The sequence below is a fragment of the Mytilus trossulus genome, chromosome 12 (assembly GCF_036588685.1).
Source record: "Mytilus trossulus isolate FHL-02 chromosome 12, PNRI_Mtr1.1.1.hap1, whole genome shotgun sequence".
NCBI lineage: Eukaryota > Metazoa > Mollusca > Bivalvia > Mytilida > Mytilidae > Mytilus > Mytilus trossulus.
The window spans coordinates 43285190-43299819 of NC_086384.1; the positions used below are offsets into that span (position 1 = coordinate 43285190).

A 14630-nucleotide genomic window follows, 5' to 3' on the forward strand; every position below is an offset into this window, starting at 1 on the left:
TGGTCAAGGTAGTTTTTGATGAAGTTAAAGTCACATCTACTTGAAACTTAGTACACATGTTCCCTATGATATGATCTTATTAATTTTAATTTCAAATTAAAGTTTTGACCCCAATTTCACGGTCCACTGAACATGGAAAATTATAGTGTGAGTGGGGCATCCGTGTACTATGGACACATTCTTGTTTCATTAGAATATTAAGCGGAAGCGCTTCATTCTAAAAACGTACGCACGGTCAACGCTTTTACAACCCTATAAAGTTACAAAAAGAAGCATTTTTTAGCTAGGATTATAAAAACACGATTTTCATAAAAGTTTAATTTTTAAATTCACCTGTGCACTTTATTGTGGGACCTAGTGTCATCATGAATGAAATGTTATTGTCTCATGCAATTGCTTACGGAATAACATGTGATGTGCAATTAGCCAATCACAATAACGTATTATAATGAAACATGCATCTAATGTAATTATTCTTGTATAAACATCATCGAACTGTAACTATAAGTTCTGTAACCATGGTAAAATTCATGATTGATTGTGGGTGCATAACCCCCTGTGGCAAATATATCATGCATTTCAAGTTGAAAGATCCATGTAACTTGACCAGGTATTGCTTCCAAATAGTATCTACCTACAACAACAGGAATAGGGGACACATTCGTGTATATGTCTAGGAGACTGACAGTGTACCAACTGAATTTGTTGGCAATACCTTCTGAATACATTTTTTATATAAAAGTTAATTACATTTGGTTTTTCAGAGAATTTACAAGACTATTATCCACAAAATGCAACAGTCTTATTTTGATGAATTGTTGAACCAGAGAAATGTGAAGACTTACAGACACCTAGACTGTATAGTCAACATAACAATGATTAGAGAATCAGACTACAGTGAACATTACAAATTGATTAGAAAATCAGACTAGAGTCAACATTACAATGATTAGAGAATCAGACTATAGTCAACATTACAATGATTAGAAAATCAGCCAGCTGCATTTCATCAATCAGTTTATGATGAAGCTTTACAGCATTGGAAATGATTACTCAGGTATGTATTGGTTAAAATTTTGAGGTTTGTTTTATAGGATAATAGTGGTGTTTAATTTTATCTTTCTTGAAATAAATATATTAGAAATGAGGTGAAATATGGCATTGATTAAAGGAGATGTACCAAGGAAAACATGTGACTGAATAAACATTTTATTAAAAAAGGATGAACAATACAGTTTTGAGTTTCAATCCTTTCATATATTAAAATAAAATGATATTTTGTAGGGACCAAACAACTGAGCAGAAAGAAGCTCCGTATTACCTTGAAGAGTAAGCAATTTATTAAGTATATTTGGGGTTACCAATGAGTATGGTAAGAACCTCATCTTAAATTATACTTGGTGAGTATTCTTATTGTTGATTAAATATTAAGCATCATTATGGAAAATGGGGGATCAAGGGTATACACCAACAAGACAGTGACCAAAGGAAAATAAATAACCAAAACCATCTAGAGGTTTCAACTATAGTCTGATGTTTATACAATACGTGAACTTGTGAATCATCCAAAGTCTAAAATATTTGTGAATAAAATGAACAGACTGACAAATAACTTACATACACACAAATATCTGACCTAAGCACATGAGCATGTTGCAGGGTGAAATTTTTTTTTTAAATAAAGCTTGAGCCTGTTTTGTGCAATGCCTAACCATATAACGACAAAATTTCATACAGAAAACTTTTTCAAATTGAGGGGTTTCAAATTTTAAATAAGCCAATTTATGGTTTAAAAAAATAATGGAAATCTTGACTCCCCAACAAGAGAAAAATGTCACTCTTATCATTGAGGAAAATGGCCACTACCTGAATGGTCTTTAGAATTAATTCAGTTGCTCTGGTCATTTTTCAAAATTTAACAATGTAAGTAAATATGGAGTTGTTTGATCAATGGGAGATAACTCTGACCACATGGAATAATTCTGAAAACTTAAAGAGGGGTCCTGATCCCGAAATCCCGGGCTTAAAAACACAAAATCCTGAGCTCCCGAAATTTAAATAAATTTAGATCCTGACATCAAGAAATTAAAAAAAAAACTTTATCCTGGAGGGGTCAATCCCTAAATCCTGTGCTTTAAAATACCAGATTCCTGAGTCCCAATATAGGTCCTATCCCCCTCACATATATAATTGATAACTAAGATAAAAGAAATACAGAAATTGTTTTGCCTTTTGCCATGCTTACAATCAACAAAAGATTTTTTTCTTCATTTTTCAAAATAAATTCCAAGACTAAGATGTAGGATGCCATTCTTCTAACAAAATACCACAACATGGAGACCCTAATCAGCACACTAAAATGTCCAAACGTGTGTCCTACATCTTGAAATAAATATAATTTTATAAATGTTCAAGTATCTTCAAAAACATTTTTTACTCATTTCTACTCTGTTGAGACAATTTCACTAGCACTGCACTTTGACTTTGACTAAGACAAACACAATGTTGATTGAAGTTGAATGGTACTAGTGACAACTTTGTTGGAGACATGGAAAGCATTTCGTCATTGTTAGTAGTTTTATGGGCTTTCACCTCTAGAGTCACAAAGAACCTTATGTACGTTAGTTCCATTGAAATGTTATATGCATTGTCAATGCTAAACATTTGATTGACTTTGACTGATTTTTTTTTTAGTTTCGTCAGAGTATAAATGAGTTTGAACAAAAGGCAATATAACCTTTTTTTAGTGATAAGAAGATTTGACTTTCATTTTTGATAAAGTTTTCACCAAATTTATTGTTGATAGCAAGGCTTATGCATGGTTTGCACAATAGAATATGCCTTTTACACAATGAGCTCAGTGGTGAATCCAGGGGTGGGGGGGGGGGGGGGTCTGGAATTTGGAACCCCCCTATTTTTTGGCCCATCAATGCATTTGAATGGGAGCATATAGTTGGACCCCCCCTTTTAATCTGGGTTGGGAACCCCCCTTTTTTGGGGCCTATCAATGCATTTGAATGGGAGCATATAGTTTGACTCCCCCACCCCTCCCCCCCTTTACTCTGGGTTGGGAACCCCCCTTTTTAAAATGGCTGGATCCTCCCCTGGAGCTTGTCACTTTCACTCAAAAAACATTAAAGAAACCATCAAATTCCTAAGCTTAGGTAGGAGCTTCAAATTGTTATAAAAATTACTTAATTATCATTATCTTGTGTATTTTAGCCACCTTCTGCTTAAAAAAAAATACATTTAGATAATTTATCACTTAAATCTGCTTAAAAAAAAATACATTTAGATAATTTATCACTTAAAGAGGCATTTGCAATGATTGAGATAAACAATAACAGCACTTTGTTTTTTTTATAAACATTAATAAAAGTGGAATAATGAAGAAATGACTTGTAATTATTAACAGTCATTTTTATAGTTAAATTGGTAAAAATGATCTGAAAAGCATTGCTGATTTCATATTTTTTTTCCAAAACCACAATTCAACTTCATTTTGGTCTGTATGCATACAACATTTAATAAGAACCATTGTAGTAGATGGTTGCTCAGCTTGGTCAGATAATAAAAAGAACAGAATGTCAAAATAAAACGGTTTTGCCAACAAAAAATATTATTTCAGTGGTAAAACTCAAATGTTTTTGCTTCAATTTTTTACTCACTTGAGTGCAATTATTTGCAAAGTACAAATCTTATACAAAAGAATTATGTCTGAGACAACAACCCAACCAAAGAGCAAAAAACAGCCGAATCAACTAATGACTCTTCAACTCAGCAAGAAAATCCAGCATCTGGAGGCAGGCTTCAGCTGACCCCTACACAAAAATGTCCACTAGGTCAGTGAAAGTGGATGTCATACTAAACTCAAACATATATTAAAATGAACTGAAATTAAAAAACCTACGAGACTAACAAGGTCCAGAGGCTTCTAACAAGGGACAGGTGCAAAAATGCTCTATGAGCCAATGTAGAAAAAACAAACACAGCAATTTGCACCGTAAAACTCATTAAAAAGAAGTCTGTGTCCAACTTTAGAAAAGGTAACAAAAGAAACAGACTAATAATTTGTGTATTTTTACAACATTTACAAAGCTAAATTTTGTGGGAAAATAAAGTAAAAGTTAAATTAAAAAAGAAATATTTAATTTTGAAATTTACTTCAAAGGAAAGAAAATAAAGTTTAATTGATTTTATTCTGATATGTGTAATGTTGTATATGTATTTATATTTCATTTCAGAGTTCAACAACAGATTATTAATTCTATAATTTTGATTTTTGCAGATTGCAGCAGTGGGATGTTACAGTCATAGACGTTGGATAGACTCCGTTGTACTAGGCCAGGGAGGGTAGCGCAGAGTTTCCGCAGCACTATACAATAGTAGCAAGATCACTCTACCATGAGCTTGTTAAAGGGCCTGTTTGATGAAAGTGACACCAACGTTCTCCACAACACTACAGATTTGTTTTTGCAGATGCAGCCGAGAGGATGTTTCAGTCATGGACTCATTTGATGGAAGTGGCACCAACATTCTCAAACACTAATAATTTACAAATTTGTTTTTGTTGTAGATGCAACCTCAGTCATACACCCTAGAGTTTGGCTATGTTGTGACAGAAGAAGAGTGGCATATAGACTTCTGTATGTCCATTTTTATGGAAGTGACAAATTACTAATCTTTCTTCTTATATCTATTTCAGAGTTCTTACAAAGATGCATAGGTATAAAATATTTATTATTTTTTGTCTTTTGGTGTATTTTTGTCAATGAGTTAAAACCCAAAGAACAGTACATCGATCAGAAGTAATAAGTTTGACTAGTGTAATTTGAGAGAGAACACTCTGGAACACAAAAAATATCCTGCCTCATAAAAATTTAACACGACATCTTATTTTCACCTTTTTCATTGAAGCAGCACACAGTGTAGTCAAGAATGTATGCATGTCCTTGAACTTCTAGAAATACAATACCTCTAATAGTTAAAACAGTCTGGTATAATGGTCAACAAGAGCTACATAAAAAAAGGAAGATACCAAAGTTAAATTAAAAAAATATGTATTTAATTTTTGAAATTTACCTCAAACAAAATAAAATAAAGTTTAATTGATTTTTTTCTTATATGTGTAATGTTGTATATGTATTTTTATTTCATTTCAGAGTTCAACAACAGATTATTAATTCTATTATTTTGTTTTTCGCAGATTGCAGCAGTGGGATGTTACAGTCATAGACGTTGGATAGACTCCGTTGTACTAGGCCAGGGAGGGTAGCGCAGAGTTTCCGCAGCACTATACAATAGTAACAAGATCACTCTACCATGAGCTTGTTAAAGGGCCCGTTTGATGAAAGTGACAACAACGTTCTCCACGACACTACAGATTTGTTTTTGCAGATGCAGCCGAGAGGATGTTTCAGTCATGGACTCATTTGATGGAAGTGGCACCAACATTCTCAAACACTAATAATTTACAAATTTGTTTTTGTTGTAGATGCAACCTCAGTCATACACCCTAGAGTTTGGCTATGTTGTGACAGAAGAAGAGTGGCATGTAGATTTCTTTTATGGAAGTGCAAATAACTAATCTTTCTTCTTCATATCTATTTCAGAGTTCTTACGAAGATGTATAGGTATGCAGTAATTATTATTTATGTCTCTGTGTATTTTTGTCAATGAGGTAAAACCACAGAACAAATCAATCAGAAGTATTAACTGGTGTAATTTGAGAACACCCTGGAACACGAGAACTATCCTACCTCACAAAATTTAACATGAGACATCTTGTTTTCACCTTTTTTCAAGGAAGCAGCACACACAGTGTAATCATGAAGGTATCCATGTCCTGGAACATCTGGGAATAGCATATCTCTAATAGTATTTTTACTACTATCCTCAAAATTCAAACAAAACAGTCAGATATTTTGATCAACAAGAGGTACAATCTCAAACCATGTGGTGAAAAAAGACAACTGTGTTACACATAACCAAAAAAAGTGACGGAAAATTGTCTACACTGACAACAAAATATTATACAGCAACAACCCATTCAAAGACCTGAGAGATTCTCAAGCACCAATTCAACCAAAGACCAGGGATGATCTCCAGCACTGAGCACCAACCAAAACAAAGAACAGTCATGACCTAGGGCAAAAAGCACCAACCCAACCAAAGACCTAAGAGGTTTTCAGGCACCATGCAACCAACTAAACTAAATAGCCAGGGATGATCTCAGACACCATGCACCAACCTTTCCAAAGATCAGGGATGCTTTCAGGCACAACAACCTTACCAAAGACCAGGAATGATCTGACACCAAGCACCAACCAAAACAAAAAAAAGGGTGATCTCAGACACCACAGAATGTTAGCAAGTATTTGATATGTTAACTTATCTACTACTTGTGTAAGTAAAATGGTTTTTTTTCATTCTGTGCTGCATTTATTCTATCAAAAATTGTCAAAATGCAACATGAAATTTTTATGTGTTTTTCATCTCTTTCTTCAAAATGTTTTACATATTGAATTTTTTTGAAAATTCCATTGGACTATCAAAAATAATTAGTAAATAATTTCTTGAATAATTTTTTTTTTATTGGAAATGTTAATTTACTTTAATCAACGAATATGAAAATAAATGTTCAAACCTTTTTCATGCATAACCAAATTAATAAATGTGTTAAATAAAAGATTACAAATAAAAAATTTCTATATTTTTTTTTTAGAAAATTAAGATATGCTTCTAAGAGTTTTTACAATTGAACTGTTCCAGAATATAATAATGTATTGTTTTTTACAGAAAATATAAGGTAAAATGACAAATTATGATTCGGGTTTACATGAAAACACTGATTTCTTGAATGACAGAAGCATAGGTGGATCCAGGGAGCCTTGCCCCCCCCCCCCCCCCCCCTTTTGTTGGTAAAGGAGTAAGTTCGGTAAGAGCCATATTTGGCCCCAATTATAAAGTTCATAGTAACAAGACAATAACTGTTTCAAGTTGCCTTAAAGACATGTTAGAAAGTTACACAGAACTGTTTTTGTCAAAGTTTACTTCTAACACATTAATTTTTACATCCCAAAAAGGTCAAAATAAGGGATTTTGGTGAAATTTGTCAAAATAAGCCAGATTGCAACCAAATGAAGGACCAGGAAACATAGAGCGCAGGCGTCGACAAGCTTAAGATTCAAATAAGACATGTGAAATGTCTTCACAAACATTATTTTAAAAGATCTTTGTTGTCGACGTATGCGCTCTATATTTCCTGTCCAATAATCTATGGAAATTTACCCATTTTCATTGATTTTTTCGTGAAAATCAATACGAGTTCAACTTGTGACGTCATAATGAAACGCAGAAACGTAAAATTTCCAACAAAATGGTGTATATCCTAGCTAGTCAATGGATTAGCTGTAATTTATCGTGATATTGGTCGATTAATCTGAATTTGAAATTTACGCTAAAAAGGGGGCCATTTTAGGACCTTATCGAACATACTCCTTTTGGTTGATTATATAAGGAATCACTGTAGTATGACTAGAGGGGGCCCCCTCATGAAAAGTTCTGTATTCTGCCACTGAGTAGCGAAATAAAAATTCACTAAATTAGAAGGGGAGGCAAGTTGTATAAAATAAGGGTATCAATACGATATGGTATTTCAACAAATGATGCAATTTTGCTCTAAATTTGTGAAGTAAAATTCAGGTACACTATGCCAAGATCAAACTCATGTATATTTTACCCTTGGGAAGTGGTAAAAAACTGCTTGAAAATTAAGATATGTCTGCAAAGTATTTAGTAATTGGGGAAAATATGGTTTGGTTCAGATTAATTGAATAAGATTTTGAATTTCTGAAATTAGTTGATATTGTAATAAAAAAAAATATTTATGATTATCCCATACATTCACCATCAACGATTCTGGAAGATTATGTCAAGCAATTTTTTTTTGTTGTAAAAGTTTTCATCCAATAATTTATAACTGTAGCCAAATAATAATTTGATTAATTAAAGCCATGGACACCTTCTCATAATTTAAAAATATTGAGATAAATATGCCGATATAAATACAAGTGGTACTTATTTGATTCTTGTCGGTGGATTCTGGAATAATTTTCATTTCATATTTAAAAATTACCAAAAAGTATTTTTTTTGAGAACATATTCAGCTTGAATACATAAATGACAGAGATTTTTATTAAGCATTTCATGTGAACAACCAAGTTAGAAATTTGACCGCAAAAAACTCAAAAAAAGATTCAGGCATACAAATTATAATATACATTAAAAACTGGATATTAAATGATAAAACCGTGGAAGAAGATTGATTTAATTTGATTACAACACTATTTAACCATTGAACAAGATTTTCTTCTGAAATGCAGCAAAATGGTTTGCCCATCAATTTCAATAGTTAAATTGATATATATAGGAAGATGTGGTATGAGTGCCAATGTGACAAATCTCCATACTTATATATGCAACAACATTTGAAGCTAAAAAAGAGGTTGGAGATTAACCCAGAGTGGAACGCCCATTTATTTAATTTCTTTATCAAATTGATCAATGCAGAAAGGGTGATAGTTGAAATAACTTAGGATGAGGTTTATTAGGTTGTAAAACAGTTTAAGGTCCTTGGATCAAATGATCAACAGATATTTATAAAACATTTTTAAACATTGTCTTCTTTGCATTGTGAGTGCTTTCGAGTGGTTGAAATTTTCAAAACAATTCATGCAGTTTTTGGTGATACACTCGTTTAAATGATAAAACTGAAATTTCAGTTTTGTAATTTAACAACTTCCCTAAATATTTTACTGTTTTCAATACATCTTGATTGTCAAATTGGAGAATAACAGTACATTTGTACTTGAAACTAAATTAAAGTTTGTCATCTGCATTTAAAGTTTCATAGCTGAACATTAATGTTCATCTTGATTTTTTTTTTGAAGACTAAGCAAATATCAAATGACAATTTCAGAAATACATTGAGCTCAGAGCGCTGCGTTTCTTATCTATTACTAACATAGTTTCTCTTTGGAGTAGCTTGCAGTTGCTAGGGTCTGGTTGTTTCTTTTGTTTTTTCATTGGTTCTTTGAATGGTGTCATGGTTTTCAAGTGTTCAGGATATGGTGTTCTGCTTTTGAGGGAATCTTTATATGTAATTCTGAAATGAAAATATTTGATATTTGTTTGGTAATTTAAGTATTAAAAAAATTATAATTTTGAGCTTAAATCTGTAAAAAAGTTTTATAATTTTCGAAACAATGTCAAAAACAAAGGTCTTTAATCAAATTCTAAATTATATTTGACATATTATGATGTATTGGAAACCAAAATATTAAAAATATATTTGTATCTTAGATTGAATTCAAATACCTTATTGTGAAAAATTACCCAAAATGTTATATACTTAAGCGTCATCAAAATTATTTCAGGGTATCTGTTTCTTAAAAGCACTGATTGCTAACAAGATAATGGTGAAGTAAAAGTAACATTTCAAAATTATAATCTACCTTTTAAATTAAATTCACTTAATGCTTTGACCAAGTGAGAAGAACAAGTATTTAAATCATTTCAAATACCCCCCTTAAACCTTCATTCTTATTTATCTGAAACTATCATCATTTCCTAGAGTTATTTAGATAAAAATCCCTAGTATTAAACAGAAGTATCTAATTATTTTGCTTCAAATATATTATTCTTGGGTTCATTTTTAACTCTAACCCCCAATAATATGCTTTCATTCAGACATTTTACAAATTCTCCATACAAATCCCCCAAAAAATAATTTTGTGAAAACCTAAAATTTGTCATTCACATGAATAATAATAATAAAAAAAACTGTCAATAATAAGGAATCCACAGTATTCACATTTTGCTTGAAAAATATTTGTAATCAAGTTTCATCAATTAGCCTCGAATGTTGTATTTAAGCGAAATAGTTGTTTGTTTCTTTGCTTTGTCTTTACACAGCTGAAAACTTTTACTTTTAAGCAAGGGAGATAACTTGTTTCAAATTTAATTTAATTAAGAAATTTCTAAAAATGACATTTGTCCATTCGGCATCATATTTTTCTAAAATCAGTGTAATTCTTAAAAATGTTTGGTATAACTAATTGGTTTATTGTCGAGCCATCGACTTTAGTCGAAAAAGCGAGACTAAGCGATCCTACATTCCGTCGTCGTCAGTGTCGTCGTCGGCGGCGTCCACAAATATTCACTCTGTGGTTAAAGTTTTTTAAATTCTAATAACTTTCTTAAACTATACTGGATTTCTACCAAACTTGGACAGAAGCTTTTTTATGATCATTAGATAGTATCCAGAAGTAAATTTTGTGAAAATGAAATTCCATTTTTTCCGTATTTTACTTATAAATGGACTTAGTTTTTTCTGCTGGGAAACATCACATTCACTCTGTGGTTAAAGTTTTTAGAATTTTAATAACTTTCTTAAACTATACTGGATTTCTACCAAACTTGGACAGAAGCTTTTTTATGATCATTAGATAGTATCCAGAAGTAAATTTTGTAAAAATGAAATTCCATTTTTTCCGTATTTTACTTAAAGGACTTAGTTTTTCTGTGGAGAAACAGTGGTTAAAGTTTTTTTAAATTTTAATCACTTTCTTAAACTATCCTGGATTTCTACCAAACTTGGACAGAAGCTTATTTATGATTATAAGATAGTATCCAGAAGTAAATTTTGTAAAAAGATCAACTCCATTTTTTCTGTATTTTACTTTTAAATGGACTTTGATTTTCTTCCAGTTTACATTACATAGTCTGCAGTTAAAGTTTTTAAAACATTTATTAGATTCATTAACTATCCTAGATTTTTACCAAACTTGGACAGAAGCTTCTTACAATCATGAGATAGTATCAAGAGGAATATTTTAATTGATTTTTTTCCTCATTTTTGTTGAGCCTGCGATTTACAGCAAAAGTAGGCGAGACACTGGGTTCTGCGGAACCCTTACAAATTTTAATTATCAGTACATAATTAACAACTATTTTTAATTTTAACTTTTTCGTCACATTTAACAATTACTCATCATGACAAGATTTTGACATTTCTTTTCGAAATTCCCCTTATATTTCTTTTAAAAATTGCATACAATATTCACTTTAAACATATTATAATTGTTAATGTTTGTGTCATTTTGGTCTTTAGTGGATAGTGGATAGTTGTCTCATTGGCAATAATACCTCATCTTCTTTTTTATAACTAAGCAGGTTCAAATTAGATCATGTACCATACTTTAGGGGCAGTGGTAGATTCAGAGGGTGGGAGTTCTGGAGAGGTTGGATCCTCCTTTTGTCGAGCCTTTGACTTAAGTTGAAAAAGTGACACATAGCGATCCTACATTCCGTCATTGGCATCGTCCACAAATATTCACTCTGTGGTTAACGTTTTTAAAATTTTAATAGCTTTCTTAAACTATCCTGGATTTATACCAAACTTGGACAGAAGTTTGTAAATGATCATAAGATAGTATTCAGAAGTAAATATTGTAAAAATAAAATTCCATTTCTTCGTATTTTACTTGTAACTGGACTTAGTTTTTCTCCTGGGAAATATTACATTCACTCTGTGGTTAAAGTTTTAAAAACTTTGATAACTTTCTTAAACTCTCCTGGATTTGTACCAAGCTTGGACCAAAGCTTGTTTATGATGATAAGATAGTACATGTACCCAGAAGTAAATTTTGTAAAAATAAAATTCCATTTTTCTGTATTTTTCACTTATAACTGACTTAGTTTTTCTTCAAGTTAACATAACCTTTTAGTCTGCTGTTAAAGTTTTTAAAATATTTATTAAATTCATAAACTATTCTGGATTTTTACTAAACTTTGACAGAACTAGGACATGCTTCTTTTAATCAAAAGATAATAAAAAAAATTAAGGGATTGCTAAAGTGAATTTGATAAGATAGCCATATTTTGGATCCTATGGCACCTTCATCAGGATTGAAACTATAGGGAACTGCAGAATCCTGTAATGATAATTTGCATTTCACAATGTCACCATCAGGATAAATTATAAATAGGAGAGTGAAGGTAGATGCGAAAATAAACTAGATCAAGAATGTTAAATAAAATATGTTTTTGTATATTTGGACGACATTTGACTTGCAATTATGTACCATTTACTAGGCTGGATATAGTACAGACTTGCATACCGTACCATTTCGACACTGGAAGCAGTACGTTTGTCTGAGCGAAGCCAATTGGAAGCATGTACCTCTTAGTGAAGCTAATTGGGAGCACATACCCTCTGTCTTGTTGCGAAGCTGATTTGAAGCAGTACATATATACCTCTGTCTGCTAAAGCTAATTAGAAGCAGTACCCCTGGCAGCGCGGTCCCAATTAGAGGCATGTAACTCTGAGGGAAGCCAATTGGAAGCATGTACCTCTGCAAAATTTGATTAAACACTATTCAACAAATTTTATTTAACATTCTTTTTAAACCATTAATACTTTTTGTCGAGCCTTCAACTTTAATTGAAAAAAAACATGAGACTTAGCCATCCTACATTCTGTCAGCAGCGTCATCATTGGCGATCACAAAAATTCACTCTTTAGTTTAAGTTTTTTGAAATTTTTATAACTTTCTAAAACTATTCTGGATTTCTAAAACTTCCACCGAAGCTTGTATATGATCATAAGATAGTACCCAGAAGTAAATTTTGTAAATGAAACAAATTAATTTTTCCATATTCTACTTATAAATGCCAGGATACAATACATTCACTAAAGTTTTTAAAATTTTAATAACTTTCTTCAAATATTCTGGATTTGTAACAAACTTAGACAGAAGCTTGTTTATGATCAAAAGCTAGTATCTAGACAAAAAAAAGTTAAAACTTATTTCCTGTTTTTCCGTATTTTGCTTATTAATGGACTTAGTTTAACCTTATATTCTGAAGTTAAAGTTTTTGAAACAATTATTAGATTTATAAACTATTCTGGATTTTTACCAAACTTGGACAGAAGCTTCTTACAATCAAATGATAGTCTGAGAGGAATATTTTTATTGATATCCCCCCCCCCCTCATTTTTGTTGAGCCTGGGATTAACAGCAAAAGTAAGCGAGACACTGGGATCTGCAGAACCTGTACAAATTTTTTGGTTGCAATTAAATGAGAACAAAACCTAGTTTGAACCCTGCCTTTTATCCTGGGTGGGAGCCCCATCTCTTTAAAAATGGCTGGAACCACCCCTGGGGGAGAATAATTGCTTTTTTATCATTTGAAGATGGAAAAAACTATTTACGTTATTACATGGGATTTGTTTCCAAATGGCAGAAAAGAGGTGTTTCCTGTCTTGTGTATTGACAGGAGCTAGTTCTGACTGTTATCCTCCATTTAAGGAACCAGTCATTCCCAAAGTTTACCTTGTGTCAGTCCATCTCTATTAATGTCAAGATATCAGTGATTTCTCTTCTCTTAAGTTTTTTGGAAGCATTCTTATGAAAAACAAATTTTGACATCACCGATTAATATGGTTCATGTATCAAACTTAATTTGGGAACAAAAATGTTACTTTTGAATTGTAAATTTTGAAACTATTTCCTTCAACTATTCTAGTTTAATGATTTTATTACATGGAATTTGAATTTGGACAATTATTTTTTAATTTAAAGAAACAGGATTTTTTGAGTTTACAATATTTCATCCTAAATTTTATCCTAAATGTAAAGATTTCTTACAACATACCACTATTTTGTATTATATTTGTATTTTATATTATCAGCGTTTCTTTTACCATTGAAACTTCAAAGGAAGATTGCACTCACGTTGAAGTTGTGTTATTCCTAGTATGAAACTGGTTGAGAAATTTCCCCCCATTTTCCCGAAATTTGTGAAATTTTATTAAAATTTACAGACAGTACTCGTTTGTGTAATCAACTCCTGCAGTTATAATTTTTTCTATTCTTGAATTAGGAGATTTTTATTTAAACCTTTGTAAGAATGTAACAATTTTTGTTTAGAACTCACATGATGAGCATGCAAATTGATTAAGGTTAATCGTCATCACAAATGTTTGACCTTTTATATTTCCATATATTTAAATTTCAGTAAAGACCATTCTCCTTTGTTGATGGAAAATATGAACTTGCACAACTGAGCTACTTCAGGCTATGATCAATTTTTGTAGAATTATTTTCATACTTATGATGTGTGTGAAGAGAAACTTAAAACAAGGGAAATTTTATTAAACTATGCTCCAAAATATTAAAAAAATGTTTGTGATTTATAGGTGTTAGCCAATAAATATTCTGTTCTTTTTTTATAACCTCTTTTTTTAGGTATTTACATATCAGATGTCTGCTAACTAATATAAGAGCAATAATTTGAGCTATGTAAATAAAAAAAATGTAAACATAGTTCTAAATAAAAATGGAAAGAGAAATTGTGGGTATTTAAAAAAAAACATTTGGTCAATTTTCAAAATTCAAGTTACATGTATAAAAGCACATCTGATATTTTTACTGTTTTATGTATGAGTTCAAACAATTATTTTTTATATTGAGAATTACTTCCATGCTGCCATGAATGTAAAAAGAAAATTTTGTGAGATGCTTTGGAACATTCTTTGGACAATTGTATATTGGATTATATACAAC

General features: G+C 31.4%; 1 long non-coding RNA gene across 1 annotated transcript; it reads left to right on the forward strand.

The window, feature by feature from the left end:
* Positions 1 to 920: 920 nt before the first annotated feature.
* Positions 921 to 5967, forward strand: LOC134692148 (uncharacterized). The gene is made up of 3 exons (XR_010102240.1): positions 921 to 1057; positions 1285 to 1400; positions 4289 to 5967. It is a non-coding gene; the product is annotated as an uncharacterized LOC134692148 (long non-coding RNA).
* Positions 5968 to 14630: the final 8663 nt, after the last annotated feature.